Raw genomic sequence first — 16,400 nt, 5'->3', positions numbered from 1 at the left:
GCCTAGAAGTATTCATTAATTCAACAAGCTTCTATCTTGACCTATGATCCCCTTGTCAATGGTCTTACACAGAACAGCCCAACACAAAAAACAACTCATCCATTAGTCTTTGACAAGTTTCATCAACCACACTGGATTCCTCTTTCTTTTAAAACTTAGAAGCCTGCCAGACAGATAAGGCATTCTCGTGCTCTCCACCCCTTAGTGACTTGAACACTTGTCACAAACCTCATGACCGAGTCTGAATGGAACTCTGTTCTACTCACGTACATCTTCCCCATAATCTAGCGCAGAGTCTTGCATTATAACATGCACTCAGGAATATCTGATCAATAAAAGGTATATTGAGTAAATAAATAATACAGTCTCCACCTTCAAGCACTTATGTTTGGGGACAGGGGAGGATGTGATAAGCACAAAAGTGAGTAACAATGACTAATACAATACTGTAAGTATCACAGAAGTATAGGTGAAATTCTAGGGGAAATCCAGAAATGGAAGTTTTGAAAAGGGTGAGTATTTCCTAGAAGAAGCAGAACTTAGGAGAGATCTTGAAGGAAACACAATATTTTGATGAGCAAAAGCAGTAAGCTAGGGAAGAGAATTAAGTACAGAAGAAGCAAAATCTCAAAAAGAGCCAAGTGAAAGCAAATGGCATTTTCCAGCTTCCATGAAGAAAGAGTAGAGCTTTCTGGCCTACTGACTTGAGTGAATGGTGAGTAATGGAAAGCAAGCTAAAAATCTAGGCCAGCATCTCGAATGCTATGCTGAGGAATTTGAAATGGACTCTGTAGGAGATGGAAATCATGGAAGGCTTTCAAATAGGCGTGATGTGGTCACGTCTGTACTTTCAGGTGGTACCCCAGAGCCGACACCTGGGTACATATCAGGATCATCTGCAGAGTTTCAAAATTGCTTAATACAGAAGGACAAGTACAAACAACAATATAACCTTTCCCATTCATAATAAAATCATGTTGATGTTTTGCCACGGTGGCTTTAGGATTTTTAAGAGAAATAAACCATCCCTACCCTTGAGCTCCACCTTGTTCCCTTCCCCAGAAGCAAACACTCCCTTCAGTGGATATCCTTCTAGTCCGTGTTTATACAAAGAAACATAGAGATATATGCATACATCTGTTAAAAAAAATCACATAGCATTGCTCTTTGTGCTAGAATCATAAATAATACATTCAGCAAATATTGCTCTAAATTTGCTTTACTCACTGAACTCATCCTGAAAAATTCAGATTCCGGCGTCTCAACCCAGAGCCAATGAATCACAATCACTGAGTAGAGGTATACAGAAATACGCCATTTTTAAAAACTCTCGGTTCATTTTGATGCCACTGGACCTGGACTGGGGCATTACAGGTGTAGAAGACCAAGTAGAGAGAAGATAAAGCAGAGGCAGGAAGAGCTGTAAGAATGATCCTTCAAGCAGGGGTGCTGCAGTCCTAAAGACGGGCAATGTAAATGGGAACAAAAGACAGGGGACAGATTCTGAGACCCTGGAGACTTGCGATGACTTTGCAGCCAATTAGGATCTGAGGCCCTAAGGACTTTAAGTTGAATGAACACCCTTAACAAACATGGAAAGCACGGACAGGAGGGCTGGTTGTGGGAGAGAAGATGGATTTGGTTTTCAACGTGTGAATCTAGGTTTCTGCAGGATCTTCACGTAAGCATCTGCAACAGGCATTTATAGGAACTAGATTAAATCCCAGGGGAGGGCTGGGGATCACAACGCAGATCCAGGATGGCCTAGTGACAGGTCACAGCTGTGCACATGGACCTGGCTATGTTTATTTCGGAAGAGAGCTGTGGGCGAGTCCCTCGGGGATGCATATATATATAATCTAGGAGAGATCACATAAGAGGAGCAAACTGATGAGATAAAGGAGTGGCCGGGATCAAGATAAAGGAGAAAGGCCACTGGGATCAAGAAGCCACAGGAAAGGTCAAGGGTCAAGAATCCACCGTGACCTGTGTGTGATAAAGAGAAGAACGGAGAGACACCCGAGACTGAGGAAGCAGGACCGGTCAAGGAGCAGCAGTGATTGTGGCAGGACAAGTCACCGGGTGACAGGGCTTGAAAAATACCAGAGCAGCAACATTAAGCTACTCTGTGTTGAAACTTGAAGCCAAAAAAGAAGAGCTGAGGGATAACTTATAGGGTTCAGAACAGGAGGTGTGTACAGAATGTGAGAAAGAAAACAGTGGTGAAGAAACTGGAAAGATAACAGTCTGTGGAATCCCTGAGAGGTTCGACACCTGAAGGCACCAGGTGACAAGAAGGCAGAGGTAGATCTTATATTAGAGGTTCAAAGAGGTTCAAAGCAGAGATTATCTAAAAAGCACCTCCAGCGCCTCTCCTCATCCCTGTGCAGGCCAGGCATCTAACCCCACAGAGGACTAGGGCTCTGTGCTTTGGAAAAGTTTAACAAGAGGACTCTCTGGACCTCAAGGCAGTGGGATGAAGCGTAAAACTGAATGCAGGAGAATTAGCAACAGTCCACCCACTAAACGAGCTGCTCCTCTGACAGTAGCATCCAACTTTAGAAAGACCTACATTCTCCCTCCCTGTGTCCCTTCATACTCTACCCCCCTCCTCCTCCCTTGGGAGACCAGACTCCTCTTCTCTGGGAAAGAGAAATACCCGTGTATACTCCCCATCCATCACCCACAGCAAACCCCCACCCACTGAATTTTCAGCCAAGATCACCAGGCCTTTGAGGAAAGCCTCCCAGGAAAAAGTGAAGCCAAACCAAACAGATAAGTAAATCACATGGAACTGAGAGACCCTACGTAAGATGAAGATTTTGTGACTATCTAGAACGGCCTGGAGAGGTATTAATTTGGCTGCATGGCTTTTTAAAATAATGACAGAAAAAGAAAAAGATCGCACAAAAATCTATATTTCTAACTTGTCTTGAAAAATCAAAAGGTCTGGCAATTCCAGACTCACGTAGAGCCTGGAGGTAAGAGCAAGAAAAAGACAGTGTGGGAAAGTGTGAGCCCAGACATTCTTTTGAAGAGACGGTTCAGAGGTCTTCCCAGATTCACTTGGGTCCATGACCCACAAAGAAGGTAAGAGCCTTGAAACAGCCCAGCCCCTCTTCCTTTCTCGTCACCTTCCTGGGAAGATGTAACAGTTTGGGGTGCACCTGAAAGCTTTCAGAAGGAACATCCACGATTCGCTGTGTCAAATCAACTCCTCACATGCAGCTGTCCAGTTCAAAGAGGAAAACTCAGAGCCCTCCAGGGGACGTGAGGATGGGGACCTCGCACACAGACGTCACCCCGTTGCTGCTGGTGCACCGACACTGCAGAGACTAATGGGTCACCAGGGGGTCTGCTCTTGAAGCCATCTGCAAATATCCTGAAGGAAAACCAGGAAGGATCAAAACGACTCCCAGCTCAAACCACAGAACTACTAGAATCGCGGACTTGATTAGAAAACACCCGCGTACACACGCACGTTGGCTCACACATATACAGCTGTGATCGGCCACGCTGCCGTACCCAGTCCCAAGGCTTGCTGCAGTCACCAGACCCTTTGTTCTGACTGGAGGTAATCACAATGCAGAAGGAAGCTCCTGCCAAATAAGAATTAATTTAAATTCCTCCCAAAGCTTTTCAAGAGACAGAAAGGCTGCCCTGTAGAGATACCTTCTCCTGGGCGAATGAGCTGGATTATTCTGTTTATGACGAGCCAGAGGTGACTGAGTCGTTGGACGCATAAAAGGCCTTTCTCCAATCGCTTCACCATGGGGTTTCTGCTCTATTTTGTTTTGAACGCGTGGAGTTTTTAGCCACACAATGTTCCCCAAAGCTCCTGGAAGCAGAATAGGTGTTGGGGGCCGGGGCACAAGCTTACAGTAAGGCTCAGATGGAATTTGGGTCCCTGCTCTGACGAACCACTAAGAGCTGGGACTGGACATGCTCCTGTGTACAGTCCTGGCCCCAGACAGTGAGGGAGGAGCCCCTCACCTGACCGTCACCCAGGGTTGCCACTGCAGGGACGAGGCCCTGGGAAGACACCTGTACTCCAGATTCAGTTCTAGAACATTCCACGTGGTTACCTCTAGGTTTTTGCCCTACCTGACAATGCTGCTAGGAAATCTAAGATAACAATACTCTAGAAGAAAAGTTCTGCATCACTTTGAAAAATGTTCCTAGGGCCAGCAAGTAAGTAGGTATGAGGGTCTCCCAGAGCCACAGGCCCCCAAGCCTTGACTGCCTCTTCTCTGTTACTTGAGGGATTTTCCTGGAGTGGCTTTCCCTTCACATGTCCTTGGGGTGGTTAATATTTGGGATTTCTCAGGAACAGCTCCAAAAGCTGTAGTTCTTGGGGCCCCTGGGTGGCTCAGTCAGCTAAGCATCCGACTCTTGATTTCCGCTCAGGTCAGGATCTCAGGGTCGTGAGATCAAGTCCCATGTTGGGCTCTGCGCCAGGCTTGGAGCCTGCGTAGGATCCTCTCTCCCTCTGCCTCTCTCCCTCTCTAAAAACAAAAACCAAAGAGCAAAATCCACAGTTCTCATATGACAGTGTAAAGCTCAGAGGCTCTGCAGTATCCTAGGGTCCTCTTTCTGGGTCTTCCAAATTACCGCTAACATGACCGTAACGGTTCACTTCAATTCCTCCAACAAGTCTCCACTTGCTCTTCAGAGAAACGTGAAAACCCTGTCCCCAAGCCTGACCTGGCCTGGCCCCTTGATCTGATGTGATTTGCAAATCTCTTCTCCCATCTGTAGGTTGTCTTTTAGTTTTGTTGATGGTTTCTTTTGCTGTGCAGAAGCTTATCTTTTTTTTTTTTTTGAAGATTGTGGATGACTTTTATCTTCTTTACATTTACCTGTATTTTCTAATTGTTCTACAGGCATTATCCATATAATCTTTTTTTTAATAAATTAATTTTTTATTGGTGTTCAATTTACCAACATACAGAATAACACCCAGTCCTCATCCCGTCAAGTGCCCCCCTCAGTGCCCATCACCCATTCACCCCCACCCCCCACCCTCCTCCCCTTCCACCACCCCTAGTTCGTTTCCCAGATTTAGGAGTCTTTTTCTTCTCCCTTCCCTTATATTCCCTTTCACTGTTATTTATATTCCCCAAATGAATGAGAACATACACTGTTTGTCCTTCTCCGATTGACTTACTGCACTCAGCATAATACCCTCCAGTTCCATCCACGTTGAAGCAAATGGTGGGTATTTGTCGTTTCTAATGGCTGAGTAATATTCCATCGTATACATAAACCACATCTTCTTTATCCATTCATCTTTCTATGGACACCAAGGCTCCTTCCACAGTTTGGCTATTGTGGACATTGCTGCTAGAAACATCGGGGTGCAGGTATCCCGGTGATTCACTGCATCTGTATCTTTGGGGTAAATCCCCAACAGTGCAATTGCTGGGTCGTAGGGCAGGTCTATTTTTAACTCTTTGAGGAACCTCCACACAGTTTTCCAGAGTGGCTGCACCAGTTCACATTCCCACCAGCAGTGTAAGAGGGTTCCCTTTTCTCCTCATCCTCTCCAACATTTGTTGTTTCCTGCCTTGTTAATTTCCCCCATTCTCACTGGTGTGAGGTGGGATCTCATTGTGGTTTTGATTTGTATTTCCCTGATGGCAAGTGATGCAGAGCATTTTCTCATGTGCATGTTGGCCATGTCCATGTCTTCCTCTGTGAGATTTCTCTTCATGTCTTTTGCCCATTTCATGATTGGATTGTTTGTTTCTTTGGTGTTGAGTTTAATAAGTTCTTTATAGATTTTGGAAACTAGCCCTTTATCTGATACGTCATTTGCAAATATCTTCTCCCATTCTGTAGGTTGTCTTGTAGTTTTGTTGACTGTATCCTTTGCTGTGCAAAAGCTTATCTTGATGAAGTCCCAATAGTTCATTTTTGCTTTTGTTTCTTTTGCCTTCGTGGATGTATCTTGCAAGAAGTTACTGTGGCCAAGTTCAAAAAGGGTGTTGCCTGTGTTCTCCTCTAGGATTTTTTTTTCCTCTAGGATTTTGATGGAATCTTGTCTCACATTGAGATCTTTCATCCATTTTGAGTTTATCTTTGTGTATGGTGAAAGAGAGTGGTCTAGTTTCATTCTTCTGCATGTGGATGTCCAATTTTCCCAGCACTATTTATTGAAGAGACTGTCTTTCTTCCAGTGGATAGTCTTTCCTCCTTTATCGAATATTAGTTGACCATAAAGTTCAGGGTCCACTTCTAGGTTCTCTATTCTGTTCCATTGATCTATGTGTCTGTTTTTGTGCCAGTACCACACTGTCTTGATGACCACAGCTTTGTAGTTCAACCTGAAATCTGGCATTGTGATGCCCCCAGCTCTGGTTTTCTTTTTTAATATTCCCTGGCTATTCGGGGTCTTTTCTGATTCCACACAAATATTAAGATAATTTGTTCTAACTCTCTGAAGAAAGTCCATGGTTTTTGATAGGGATTGAATTGAATGTGTCAATTGCCCTGGGTAGCATGGACATTTTCACAATATTAATTCTGCCAATCCACGAGCATGGAATATTTTTCCATCTCTGTGTCTTCCTCAGTTTCTTTCAGAGTGTTCTGTAGTCTTTAGGGTATAGATCCTTTACCTCTTTGGTTAGGTTTATTCCTAGGTATCTGATGCTTTTGGGTGTGATTGTAAATGGGATTAACTCCTTCATTTCTCTTCCTTCAGTCTCATTGTTAGTGTGTAGAAATGCCACTGACTTCTGGGCATTGATTTTGTATCCTGCCACACTGCCAAATTGCTGTATGAGTTCTAGCAATCTTGGGGTGGAGGCTTTTGGGTTTTCTATGTACAGTATCACATCATCTATGAAGAGGGAGAGTTTGACTTCTTCTTTGCCAATTTGAATGCCTTTTATTTCTTTTCATTGCCTGATTGCTGAGGCTAGGACTTCTAGTACCCTCTAGCCCCTCCTCCCCAACCACCCTCCTTGGTGCTCTGTGCTCTGCTCACGCTGGCCTTCTTCTTGACCATCCATTTCCCACATGCCATCCTGTCATGGGGCCTCTGGGCGTGGTGTCCCCCAGCCTACAGGGGTCGCCCAGCTCTCCTCTGGCCCTAAACTCTTACCCAGCATTTCTATTTCAGTTCACACGCCACTTGGCCTGGAAAGCCTTCTGGGGCCTCTCCCGTCATGTTGCCCTCCGTCTCGTGGAGGCTCTCGGAGCAGGCCGCTCATCATTCGCAGTTCTACACTCGTGAGTGTGATCAAGTGATTGGTATCTGTCTCGGGCACTGGATGAAAGAGGAGACGGTGTCTGCTTGTTTTCAACCCTTGCACCCCTGGGCACAGGCTGGAGGTTTCAACATCAGCTGGGTGCGGAGAAGTGTGAACCTCGGCAGGACGGTCTTCTCGCCTCTCCACTCGCTTATTTTTACCTTCGGTCACAAGTTGCCTCTGTCCCTCATTCTACCTGCTGTTTGCTCAGAGGCCTGCCTCCCCCACCGCTAGAAACAGCCTATGCACCTTCGCTGATGCCCTCAGTACCCCCAACATCTCTGTTTCGAGTGTCACCCTCCCTTTCACTGGGCACCCCTCTGCTTTCGGCCTAGACCAGCACACTGAGGAGAGCAGTACCCAGCTTCCTGAGGTCCCTGAGGGGTGGACAATGCCAACATCATGGCAAGCAGGGTTGGCGCCTCGTGGGACAGTCACAATGTGAAAAGGACATGGGGGTGAGGCCAGCAAGTAGATCCACCCTCCCTTCTCCCTGCCAGAGGCGGTTTGGAGGTGTCGCCCCTCCCGGCCACCCTCCTGGAGAGGTGCTGAGCTGAGTCCAGAGGCTACGGAGACACAGATACGGTTCTTCACACCTTGTGGAGAGGTGCACCCAAGCAGCACCTCTCCCCGTCTCCCTGGAACCCCTTGCACTCATACCCGGGGTTTGCATCTTCCAGAACAATTGTTTGTACCTTAGTTCTTCTCTACATTGCTTTAGCAGCTGGGCTGAGATCCTCTGATCTCCCCTGTATCCCCTAAAACAGCAACTACACTCACAGCCCGGCCACATGGTACTCTGAGAGGAGCTGCTCACTCAGCATCAAGTGAGCCAACAAAGCTACTGGAACCTCGGCCTGAACACACAACAGACGGAGCTCACCATCCCTCTGCTTCATCCTGCGCTGGCCAGACCCACCAGCAGCGGCACTGATTTTCATTTTGACAAAGCCACTCTAAAACCGCCTGTCAAAATTGCTTGAAGGAGGGATCCCTTAAGAACCTGAGGACAGATTCGTGAGCCCTCTGCCCAGGTAAACGCACATGCATCAGTTTGTTTTCAGGCTAGGGCTTCAAAGAACCTCTGAAGCCCCATCCACAGGTTTCATGTTAAGAAACTCTGCTTCAGAGAAATGAAGAGAAACACAATCAACAGCGACAACAGCAACTGAAGCCACATTTGATAAGCAGCAGATGAAAGAACAAATAAATCTTAAAAAAAAAAAATCAAGGAAGGATGATAGGGAAGCTGGTATATTTAAAGTAGAAGAGGTGTCAGATGTTTGTTCTTGCAGTTCCTCGTCTGGGGGAGCCTTCTCTGACTCCCCCAGTCGGATTTAGCTGTGTCTCTATAGCCTGTGGGGGTGCCGGGGGTGCTGCAATTCTAACCCATAAACACTGGGCTGTCATCTAAAGGGCCAGATGGGGATCGGCTTGGCCAGAAACACATACACACACACGGAGGCAGTGGCAGGAGAACCCATACCCATCCCTGTTTTTTCTTCACTTTATATAAATCATTTTCAGCTTGGGGCACCCAGGTGGCTCAGTCAATGAAGCATCAGACTCTTGGTTTCTACTCAAGTCATGATCTCAGGGTCATGAGATCAAGTTCCGCATTGGGCTCTGCACTCAGCTTGCAGTGTGCTGCTTGAGTTTCTCCCCTTTTGCCCCTCCCCTGACTCATGAGCCCACGCATGCGTGCACTCTCTAAAATAAATGGAGGGAAAGAGGGAAGGAGGGACAGAGGGATGGATGGATGGATGAGGGAGGGGGAAGAGAAGTAGGAAAGAAAGACTGATGGGTACCACAGGCCATAGTTGGCCATCCCCATCCCCTGCACCTGACTGCAGCCACTGATGAATCAGCCCCCCTCCCAAGGATTGTGAGCTCCCCCATGGTGAAAGTCATGACTTAGTCCACCCAGAGGTCCCAGGTCTAATGGTGATGGGCACACAGTCCAAGTTTAATCCATGCGTATCAAATGAAAAGCAAAATCTGCTCATCTTTCAAGACTGAGCTCAGTCCTTACCCTCCAGGTGGAATGGATCTTGCCTCAGCTGGCCATGCCTGCTGACCACTCTTAGGCGCTCCTCATGTTGGTATTGTGGTTGCCCACCAGCCAAAGAGACCCAGAGAATTCACCTCTTGTCAATTCTCAGGTTGATTCCTCACTTTATGTGAGAAATAAAATAACCACTCGCTACGTGTTTCCATTAAGTAGCCTTTTTAAAAGTCCTATCTGAAGTGGGGATAGCTCCAAGAAAGCCGTTAAATATTTTCATGCAGCTGTTCGCATCTTAGCATTTAATTAGTTATAATTGCAATTTTAAAAACAATTAAGCTCCATGGGTGTTATTTACTGCATCTCATGATGATTCTGTTTTTTAAGCTCCTCAAAAGAGAGTGGGATGGAGAGATATCTGGGTCTAGAAAGTACCAAGATTGAAAGGACAAGTTTTTGTCATGCACAGTTAATTTCCTTTGCCATTCTTTTGGGGTGAGAGTGGGGTGGTTTAAGAAAAATCATTTTGCGATTTCCGAAGACACATTTCTAAAATCATCAAATGTGACAACCAAAACTTGGTGCTGCAGACCTGTGGTTTTCACTGATGTCCTCAGCACAGGAAGACCAACAACAGCCATTTCCCATGCAACATCCTTGCCCCATGAAAAACTCATTGGCATTGATGTTCCTAAAGGCAAACTGGAGCCAGAATTTACGTAACACTAGCCACGAAGTTGGGATGGAGAAACAAAGGGGAATTAAGGTATGTTCATGTTCTTGCTTTACCAGAAAGAAAGCTACCAATTAACTTAAACTAAATGGAAAATAAGTGATTTTATGAATATTAAAAAAAAAAAGATAGTCCATAAATGTAACGTGGTGTATCCTAGATGGGATCCCGAGGCAGATAGAAGACATTAGGTAAAAACTAAGGAAACGTGAACAAATATGGACTTTAATTATCATGCATCATCACTGGTTCATTAATCTTGATAATGTACCACATTAATGTAGGATGGTAATACAGGCAGGAAGTGGGTATAGGGTGTGTGGGAGCGCTACTAGTTTTTTAATTTTTGTATAAATCTAGAATTATTCTGAAATAAAAAGTTTAGTAATTTTGAAAAACAGAGGTAGTCCCTAAAGAATACAATTAAGATACGTAGCTTATAATCCATCAAGTAGAGAGGGAAAGGGTAAACTTTGAGAATTTTAGTCCAAGAGAATGCAGGGAATTAGAATACCAATATGGGGTACCAACAGGCAGCACAGCACACAGCAAGTACAGAAGTGGCAAAAATAAGGATTGATGGAGAGAGACAAGTATCATGTGGTTTCTCTCATACGTTGAATATAAAAAATAGTGAAAGGGACCAGAAGGGAAGGGGGGGAAACTGAGTCAGGAAAAATTAGAGAGGAAGACAAACCATCAGAGACTTCTAACTCTGGGGAACAAACAAAGGGCTGCAGAAGGGGAGGTAGGCGGGGGGATGGGGTGACTGGGTGACCAGCACTGAGGGGGGCACTTGACGGGATGAGCATGGGGTGTTACACTAGATGTTGGCAGATTGAATTTAAATAAAAATTTTTAAAATGATCAAAAATAAAATAAAATAAAAAATAAGGACTGAATGCAAAGGATGCAGTATTTCTTATTTCCCTGATTAAATACTAGGCTGCTACGCTCCAACTCCCCTCGCACTCCTAACATTTTTCACTCCTATCCCAGGCAGCTTATTAGTGGTCTGTGATTAGGTCAGCCAATTAAGAAATATGAACTGGGTCTCAGGTAAAAGACCTGCAGAAAATGGCACGGGACCACATTTCCTAAAAAGCAAGGACGTTCTTCCGCTGGGCCTCTGCAGACCTAGCACAGGACCTGCAGACCCAAGGTGCTCCACAAACATTTGGAGAGATTAGCTAGGCCACGCCCTGGCTGGCAGTGCGCCCCCTGGGGGGCTCTTGTGAAGGCCAGTGCCCAGAGGGACACCAACAGATTCTAGTTTAACTGATCCTGAGTGGGGGCCAAAACATCAGGATTTTTTAAAAAGCTCCCAGGAGGCTGTAACGTGCAGCAGGGTTGAGCATACAGGATAAGCCTATAAGATGAACTAGAGCACAGCAAGCCCGGGTATTAAGAAATCAGTTAACTTTTTAGTACAATAGTACAGACGGGGGAATTTCAAATCATTACTATTTCTGCTTCCTCCAGCAGCTGTGATTCACCGTGCTCACCTCCAGCAACTGAGATGTACTGTCTGCCTTTAAGTGTGAAGCGCATAAGAAGGAGACACTGGTGTCACAGAACGTCCAAGGTCTGTTGGATGGGTCAGGTAAGAAATGCTCCTTACAAATTCAGATAACATTTTTTTTGAAGATTTTATTTATTCATGAGTGACATATACAGAGAGAGGGAGAGAGAGAGAGAGAGAGAGAGAGGCAGAGACACAGACAGAAGGAAAAGCAGGCTCCCTGTAGGGAGCCTGATGTGGGACTCAATCCCAGGACCCTGGGATCATGCCCTGAGCCGAAGGCAGACACTCCACTGCTGAGCCACCCAGGCGTCCCAAATTCAGATAATATTTTAGTCCTCAAAGAGGAAAGATATATTCTTGGGGGGAAAAAAAGCTTCCTAAAATGCAGTGACCCTCTCTCAAGAGCTGTTAGTACAACTAGACAGTATTAGCAAGAACATAGAGGAACATAAGAGAACAACATCAACTAATAGAATCTGACATTTCTAGAACAGTCCATCCCAAAACACAACATCCATTCTTTTTCAATGCTCATGAAGCACAGACCGTGAGAGAACACGTCATGGACTATAAAACAAGCCTCTGCAAATGTATAAGACTTTCTATCAGCCAGAGCATATTCTCCAACCACAATGGATCAAACCAGAAATCAGTAACAGAGAGATAACAGGCAAATCTCCAAATACTTGGAAACAAAGTAATACACTGTTAAGTGATCCACTGGTCAAAGGCAAGTCAAAGGAAATTTAAAACTATATTTAACTGAAAGAAAATGAAAATACACTATATCAAAATATGTAGAACAGTTAAAGCAGTGCAGAGAGGACAATTTGTAGCACTAAATACAACAATTAGAAAAGAAATGTCTCCAATCACCCCAATCTCCCACATCAAGAACCTAGAAAAAGAGCAACATAAACCCAAAGCAAGCAGAAGGGAGGGAATAATAAACTAAAAGTAGAAATCACTCAGAGGGGATGCCCGGGTGGCTCAGTGCTTGAGCGTCTGCTCAGGGCGTGATCCCGGGTCCTGGGATGGAGTCCTGCATCTGGCTCACTGGAGGGAGCCTGCTTCTCCCTCTGCCTCTCCATCTCTGTGTCTCTCATGAATAAATAAATAAAATCTTAAAAAAAAAAAAAAAAAAAGGAAGAAATCACTCAGAGATTCATTTCATGGGGGAGCATGAAGTGACCAGGAATCCAGGGATTGGAGCAACTGCAAACCAAGGAATGCCAACAAATGCCAGAAAACCATAAGACACTATCGCCCAGGGAAGGATTCCTTCCACCCCATGGGCTCCGGAGGGAGCGTGGTTCTGCTGACTCCCTGATTTCAGACTTCTAGCCTCAGAACTGCAAGAGAATAAATTTCTAGGGTTTTGAGCCACCCAGTTGGTGGCACTTTGCTATAATAGTTCTAGAAAATAAAATGATCTTCTAATTAGGTAGACGGAGGGGGAAAAAATAAGAGAAAATCTGAGTAATCCAACAAAAGGCAGGAACTATTTTTTAAGAAGCAAAGGGGGAAAACGGTTTTACATGACAAACACAAAACAGCAAAAAAAAAAAAAAAATACTCAAATACATCAGGAATTCAAAAATTACGGACATGTGAAACATTAGAATACAAAGTGCTGAATGGCTTTACAAATCTGATTCAATTATAGTCTTCCAATGACACATCTAGAATAACAGAACAAAGTCACAGAAAATATATAAAAATGAAGAACATGAAAAAGATATACCAAAAACCACCTGAAAGGAGAAAAAGCTGGTGTAGCAATATTTTTTTTAAAAAAGATTTGTTTTTTGAGAGAGTGTGTGCAGACAGAGGGGCAGAGGGAGAGAAGCCGAGATGGAGCCAGAGGTGGGGCCCGCCCCAGGACCCTGGGGATTGTGACCTGAGCCAAAATCGGGGGGGTCAGATGCTGTAGCAATATTAGTATCAGAGACGAAAAGGAACAAATGCATGCTTATAAGGCATCAAGAAGAAATAACTACAGTCTTCCTGAACAGCACAGCCTACAACAATATCCGGTGAAAGCTGACACGTGCGAGGACAAACGGAAAAATGCACAGAGCGGGAGACGTTCTCTTGTGAAAGTCGTAATCTGATGGCGTATGCAGAAAAAAACTACTAGGGTTACACATAATGGGAACTTAACTAGCAAGATTAATCTAAAAATGGGTTCAAAACCCTATTCCCAACAAATAGAATTCACTCTCCCTCCCCCCTCCCCACCCCAAGCACTTGGGAGCGTGTATAAAATTATCCATGTACTGGGTCTCCAAGAAGTCTCAACAGGTTTCAAAGAATCATGGTCAAACGACACCTGGCAAAAACGCAGGATTGTTTACCTCTGATTGAGATTTCACTCTAAGACACGCGCAAATAAAACTATCAGAGAATAGCATTCTTCACTTATATTGCAAACACCAAAGAAGGGGTAATACGAGGTGTCGCTTAGGATGCGAGAAAACACGTATTCTCAGCTGGAGTGGGGGGGGGGGCGCTGTAAATGGATTCAGTTTGGCAGTTTGTGTCCAAGTGGAAGAGCTCCGTCCCCCTCTGCCCACCAACTCACTCCTAGGAATCCTTCCCATAGATACACTTACAAACGTGCAAAGAGAAGACCCTGCGAGGATTTTCATCACAGTAGTGACCGTGACGCAAAAGATACAAAAACCGTAATGGCCATCAACGTGGGAAGGATTCAACTGTGGTCTTGTCCGGTAATGAGCGTTGACAAGAGTGAGGCAAGGCTACACTTAGGCCGCGGAAGAGCTCCAGAATCTGCAAGCGTGCGACAGCCTATCTGGTCACGTGGTGGTGGTGCTGGTGGTTGTCTAAGAGAGGGGAAAGGAATTTGCTAGAAATGCCTTTGGAGGCATGGAGGAGGGTCAGCAGTGTATCCTCCAGACTGAGAAGGCCCTTTAAAACTGAAAAATCAGGGCGCCCGGGGGGCTCAGTGGTTGAGATCAGCCCAGGTTGGGATCCCAGGGTCTCGGGATCAAGTCCCACATCGGGGTCCCTGCAGGGAGCCTGCTTCTCCCTTGGCCTGTGTCTCTGCCTCTCTCTCCCTCTGTGTCTCTCATGAATAAATAAATAAAATCTTTAAAAAAAGAAAAAAGAAAAGAAAAAGAAAGAAAGAAAGAAGAAAAATGAGGCAGGCGTGTGCGTACCGTTTACATGGAGTTGTATTCTGTGTTCCTCACGGACGGGGCAGGAGGGCAGGCAGGCAGGCGATGGAAGCAGTACTGTGCAGCTCTTCTTCTCACCGCAGCCCCCAAGGCTCATGGAGCGAGGGCAGGGTGCTGAGGACTCCCAGGGTAGCTCTCTGCAGTGGCACCATGGGCACCTCGGGGGAGAACAAGGTGAGCGTCAACGACGGAGTCCGTGGTGCCAGCCAGCACTCCTACCGTCTCCACATTCTAGAAACACCCCGTAGCACAATGCACAGCAGACCACGCAGCTGCTTCCTTCAGGCTTCTTCCCACTAGAGCATAGCAGCCGCATGTTTACCCTGTTCGCATCGTGCCATTTAACTAAACAGAAAGCCTTTAGTCACATTATTCATTTAAAACACAGAATCTAAATAAAATGCAGTCTCTAGTGATAAGCCTAATGAACTGCAGAAATTCCAGATTCCTTTGTGTGTTCCCTTCAAATTCCTTTTCTGATGAACTGTCAGGGCTGACATGTCTGTGCAGTTAAACCAGCAAACACGTTCGGCAAGGTTTCTAAGAGGTTCATTATCTGACCGGTATACGTAACGGTGCTCAGTCAAACACTGGCAGCAGAACCAGTAGAGACAGATGGAGGCTGCTTCCGTTCATGCAAACCAACTGGACGGATCCCAGCCACCTCTCTGATCCCCCTCTACCTACCTGCTCCCAAAGGCCACATCGACGGCCTTCTGGTCCTGCCTCAGGACCTTTGCATGTGCTATCCTGCTCCCTGGAACGATCCCATCCCCTCCTACTCCCACCAGACGGTCACACGGCTTACTCCCTGGATGCACCCAGGTCTCTGCTCCAATGTCACCTATTCAGAAAGGCCTCCGCTGACCAGCTGAGCTACGACAGGGGGCCTTCCCAGACCTTCCCCATCTCCCGACCAGCTTTACTTCTTTTTTCCTTCACTTATGACGACCTGACACAATTTCACTACTCGTCTATTTGCTTCCCACGCTATAAGATAAGCCCCCATGAAAGCAGGGCTGACTAGTATCCAGCAATCCCTAGCAGAGCACACTAGGCACTAAATAAGCGTCGCAATTTAAATAAAATTTGTATATGGTAAGTCTACAGCATAGTTTCATATTTTGGCCGAACCCTATCTCGCGTAAATTTATTTTTTCCAACTGCAGCTTTTCCTCCTTTTCCACTTAGGCAACAACGATCAGAAACAGGGCAGACAGAGAAGACTTCTCTCTGGAGAAAGAGCAGCCTCCAGAACGGAGGACGAACTTGTGCCACGACGCTGGGTTCCACTGAAGCTCCCCCAGTTACATGTTTGAAGCTCAGAATCGGCATTTGTTTCCTCGGCCGTCTAACCGTACAAGTTAGCGGAAACCTTCTCACGCGGTATGGGGAATAAAAGCCCCAGTGCTAGGGAAGTAGTCTGAAAGCAGGAGGAGTTTAAAGAAGTTATTTGAGGGACACCCTGGTGGCTCAGGGGTTGGGCGTCTGCCTTGGGCTCAGGATGTGACCCTGGGATCCTGGGATCGAGTCCCGCACTGGGCTCCCTGCAGGGAGCCTGCTTCTCCCTCTGCCTGGGTCTCTGCCTCTCTCTCTCTCTCTTTCTGTGTCTCTCACAAATAAATACATACAATCTAATAAAAATCAAAAAAATAAAAGGGGTATCTTGAAGATCATTACT

General features: G+C 45.7%; 1 protein-coding gene across 10 annotated transcripts in view; it reads right to left on the bottom strand.

The window, feature by feature from the left end:
• The window catches only part of LYPD6B (LY6/PLAUR domain containing 6B), a 169,257-nt gene that overhangs the window by 61,427 nt on the left and 91,430 nt on the right, over positions 1 to 16,400 (bottom strand). For 6 of the 10 annotated variants that reach the window (XR_012001520.1, XR_012001519.1, XR_012001524.1 and 3 more), the window contains one exon: positions 14,702 to 14,877. The exons of 1 other annotated variant lie outside the window; for it this stretch is intronic. The gene's annotated coding sequence lies outside the window, so the exon portion shown is untranslated. Of the gene's footprint in view, positions 1 to 3,167; positions 3,383 to 14,701; positions 14,878 to 16,400 lie in introns of all 10 variants that reach the window. 3 more of the 10 variants (XR_012001522.1, XM_072757732.1, XR_012001523.1) reach the window with 2 other exon arrangements.

This window comes from Vulpes vulpes, chromosome 5 (genome assembly GCF_048418805.1).
Source record: "Vulpes vulpes isolate BD-2025 chromosome 5, VulVul3, whole genome shotgun sequence".
NCBI classification, from domain to species: domain Eukaryota; kingdom Metazoa; phylum Chordata; class Mammalia; order Carnivora; family Canidae; genus Vulpes; species Vulpes vulpes.
Note: the sequence above shows the minus strand (reverse complement) of the source record. Positions and strands in the feature narration are given on the sequence as shown.